Below are 4,839 nucleotides of genomic sequence, written 5' to 3'. Positions count from 1 at the left end.
GTTACATTGGCTGACTTCCAATCAGATGTGACCTCCCCAGTCAGCCAGGGCTGCTGATAAATGATGGACAGTGGCTTGGATGCATATTCCCTGGATAGATGAAAAACTACAGGTGAATCATAAAATAAAAATAGTCCAAATGGATGAGTTCTCCTTGCTGTTAAACAGAGGTAATAATGAATTAATTACTGCAGCTAATACTAAAGCCTACAGCTGCTACATCTAAATAACAGAGAGGCAATTTCTATGCTGATTTATACCCAAGAGAGGGCAGTTTCAAGTCCTGATTTTCAGGATGGGCAATATTTCAAATGAAGGAGTGGACTAGCCCTTGGGAGATTGAGATTCAGCAGTTCTACAGTTTTCTTACGTTGCCAGCTAAGGCTTGATTTCTAAGCGAGCTATGCAACCATATTTTTGTATCACTTGTTTGTCCTCTAAGCTAAAATAAAGAAGCAGAGCTGGATGCAACAATGAAAAGACAAGACTCCTTCTTCCCCTGAATAAATGCCTCTATCAGCAGGCACCTCAGTTTTGTACTTATCTATTTGCTGCCAGATGGCTCAGCTTCAACAATGATGCTCCTACAGGAGTAGTCTTGACGAGCTAGTGATTTCCCCTTAGCCTTGTGTGAACCTCCTGCATCAGCCAGGGACACATGAAGACCAAGCATAGATGGATCAGGTACCTCAAGTGCAATAAAAGGAGGAAAGATTAACTGATAAGTTTCAAAAGCGTATCTGTCAGAGAGATGATGATTCTCCCTCTGCCAGTAAGATCCAGGCCCCTCAGGGGTGACTAAAAGCAAACGTTAAGTGATCAGAAAATTGTAATACTGAACGTTGGCTGAGCTCCTATGAATTCTCAGTCAGACTGAAGCCAGGCTGGCCCTTGAGGCTTAAATATTTGGACTGATGTGAATAAAACGCATACTGTACGGGTAGTACTTTTGCTGTCCTGGTGTCTGGTCCATTTTTACTCTTCTCTGTACATAGTAACCTCAATGCAAAAAGAAAAGAAAAAAACCCATTTCCATTTACCTCTGCACCTTTCCAGGGACAAGTCGCAATCTTCCTTTGTGCCTATGCTGCAGTCTTCTTTTCTTTCTGTCTAATCAGTAAGAGATCTTAAATTGCCCCTTAATATATCGGTTTTTAAAATTTTCTGAGTTATATGCATTAAAACCTTCAAGACAGAGCACTGAATAAGTTTCTCTTGCTTCATTGTTTGGCTGAACTTCTTTCATAACTTACAACTAGGTTTATTTTAATAGGCTAGGTCTAACTCCATAGGCCTGTGCAAGAGACAGAAACAACTGTGCTGTGTAAATCACTTTTGACATTAGCCTTTTTAATTTACAGTACCTGCAACAGTACAGCTCTGATTAAATATGTTTGGCTTTTTGAAATTTTAACTAAGAAGGTTTGTACGTGACTTGTTTCTCAATCATTGCATTAGTTTCAATGATGCTCTTCAATTAGCGTGTTGGATTTTGCTTTCAGAAATCTACCATGGCAATAAAAGGGTAATTCTTTGCTTGTTTCTTTTTTAAGCAACATTGCATTTGTAGGATTAATTCCACCTCTGGTACTTGATTTTTTTTTCCCTCACAATTTTCTGTCAAGATGAGACAATAGGCTCACAAATGTCAGGGGTCTATGTGGCTCCTTCTCCTCATTGCGCTGAGAGCAAAGGAAATACCATGTCAGGAGGGGACAGGCTGCTGGCATTTCCTCTGGAAGCTAGCAGGACCACAGAGCTCCTAGACAAACCACACAGAAAGGATGGTAGAAAATGCACACCTTTCAGTAGAGTCAGGCAGGGTTTCAGTCCTTTATCAATCACCTGTTCTCTCACTGGCCTCAGACAGAAGCAGATTCCTTTGTGGAATGGCTCCCGGGTGAGCCAAATTCAAGGTACTCTTGTTAAGAACCGGTGAAGAGGCTATGACCTAAGTAGGGAGGGGAGTTGAGGTGTGTCTGAACGCAGAAGTCTCACTAGGAGACACAGCATGGCAATTAGGGCTGGTAACCTCCCTGGGTACCACAGCACCTCCAGCCTGTGGAAGCCACAGCTCATCTCCTCACTGACATTTACAGAAAAGAAGTAAAATTAATCTCCAAGCTCCCCAGTAGCTCCTACTGTTTTAAGGAGGTTTTTGTTGACCCCTTCTGAGGGAGCAGCCACACCAACTGTACAAGCAATTGCAGTAAGCCAGCAGCTGAGCTTGGCCACACAGCAATGTGCTACATTCCCTTGCAAGGAGCTGGAACGTCAGTCTGGAGTCTGTTTCAAAAGCAGAAACTTTGCTTTCTGTTTCCTTTTTTTGTAACAACTCTCCCTCAGTTGCAGGTCTGTGTATTGCAACCAGGGGTCACTGAAGCAACTAAAGTCTCGGAGTGCATTTTAGGACAAGCAGTAAGAAACCCTTTTGAAGGGAGACATTTTCAGAAAGTGCTAAGCACCTCTGTAATTATAACCCTCTCTAAAGTACTTAGAACTGAGTACCTATGCTCAACCAGAAATACTAAAAATAAAACTGGATTTTGCTTTTACGTATCAGTATAACTATTTGATTTTGTTGTTTATCATGCCATTAAACTACTCCTATGCACCTATACCTTTATCAATACATACTTGCATAAATGAATTTTCTTAACTTACATCTTAGTCATTTTAAAATATACATATAATCACTAAAAGATTTTAGAAAAACATAACTGGATTGAATATGAACTGCACAGACTATAGCTAGCCAGGTATTTTTAGCTGAATTTTTATTTCTGAAGGAGATCTCAATGCCCTGAAATGAAAGGAGGTTTTTTTATTTCATTTCTCATTTTTATTTTACCCCTCCAAGGTGAACTAAGTATGTGATTTTTTTTTTCTACTTGAAAACTTTCAGAAAAGTTTTCCAATGCAACTTGACCACTGCATTCAATCGTTCTGGTGGTAGGCGTTCTAGCCCATCCAATTTGAAATGGACACTGTCTTTCAAAAAAGACTGCACATACAAAAGAGTAAACATAAACAACAGTGTGGTAGTTTGAGCCTGGCTGGATGCCAGGTGCCTACCACACCGCTCTATCGCCCACCTCCTCAGCAAGCCAAGGAGGGGAGAAAATAAGATGAGAGTCTTGTGGATTGAGATAAAAGCAGTTTAATAAAGAAATAGCAAAGCTGCTCACACGGGAAGCAAAGCAGAAGCAGATAAAGCTGTTACTCTCTACTTCCCATCAGCAGCGATGTCCGGCCACCTCCCGAGAAGCAGGGCTTCAGTACGCGTAGCGGTTGCTTTGGGAAGGCCAGAAATGAATCTCGCCTCCCCTTCCTGCTCCTCTCCCCCAGTTTATATTACTGAGCTGACATCATATGGTATGGAATATCTCCTTGGTCAGTCTGGGTCAGCTATTCTGGCTGTGGTCCCTCCCAAGATTGTGCTCACCCACAGCTATTGGTGAAGGTGGGGAAAGGAACGCCGGAGGGAAAGCCCTGATGCTATGCAAGGGGTAGTCATAATATTGATATCAACAGTAAGCACAGCACTGCAGGAGCTGCTGTGGAAAATCACCACCATCCCAGACCCACTACAAACAGCCAAACGTGATTGACCTGAATTATCTTGTAAATACAATTTTGAATTATTTTTTATTAGAAAGATGTCACTTTCTCTTTGGCTTTGAACTGGAATATACTCTCTAAATCTCAAAAAAAAGAGTTAGAGGCAGGCAAGCTCTGATATTGTTGCTCTATGGAATGGGTTACGGATACAAGGCAGTTATTAACCATGTAGATTAATGAAGGAGGATTTAGCGTAAATGTTACTACCAAATCTTCCTCATTTTGCTTTCCAAAGCTAAATGATCTTACTGCTGGATGGCAGATACATAGCAACATGTGTGAACTAAGGAGGACAAGGGGCAAAGGATATAAGCTGAAATGAGAGAGATTCAGACTAGATCTAAGTAGAAACTTGTTCTCCAAGGGGACAACCCATCTACAGAGCAGACTGCACAGTGGTTGTGCTATCTACGTCCCCGGGGGTTTCAAGACCCAGCTGGACAAAGCCCTCAGCAACCTGACCTGAGACCCCAACTGGCCCTGCTTTGGGCAGATTGGATGGAGGACTTCCAGTCCCTTACAGACTGAATTATCTGGTGAGCCTAGTTAACATCAGGAAGGCTAAAGAGCTGCCTTTCCACCTGTCTACCAGCACTTAGGCCTGCCTCCTGTGATTCCATCTCTCTTCTGTTGCTCTGTGATTTTGGCCACTTTCAAACAGGTGGTTGCTGTGTGGCCCTCCAGCATCCTTGTGACTCTGCTGAAGCTTGAGTAATTGCACTTTGTTCAGCAGCTCAATGTGGCGTGTCACATTCCCGCTTCTGCCTGCAAACTCCAGCTTTGAGCATGTCCTGAACAATTGACACAGGAGGCAGGAAGGTGTTATACAGTGGGGGAGAGAGGGAAACCTCAGTTTTCTCCTTCCTGTGTGAAGCCTGAAGCTGTACTGGCTGCTTCATGTGAAGCTGTTGCTATTCTTCTCATGTGGCAATCTGTCTTCCCCAAGAGAGTATCCTCAAGGGATGTACAGTATTTATTTATGGCAACCTTTGTGTTTAATGTGTGAGCTGCACTGTGCATGTCACAACTTTGGTTTATCTCCTGTAGGTTATGTCTATGTAAGCCATCTTTGTGGGATTGAATGTTTCCTGATTTAGTTTCGCATTAGTCATCCTGTGATCTGTGAACTGCTGTTGCTACACAGAACATCAAAGATCTTCCCCAAAATGATTGCACACACACCACCCACAGGAAAAAACAAAAAACAAAACAAAAAAA

This window comes from Colius striatus, chromosome 2 (genome assembly GCF_028858725.1).
Source record: "Colius striatus isolate bColStr4 chromosome 2, bColStr4.1.hap1, whole genome shotgun sequence".
Taxonomy (NCBI): domain Eukaryota; kingdom Metazoa; phylum Chordata; class Aves; order Coliiformes; family Coliidae; genus Colius; species Colius striatus.
This window is presented reverse-complemented; position numbering follows the sequence as displayed.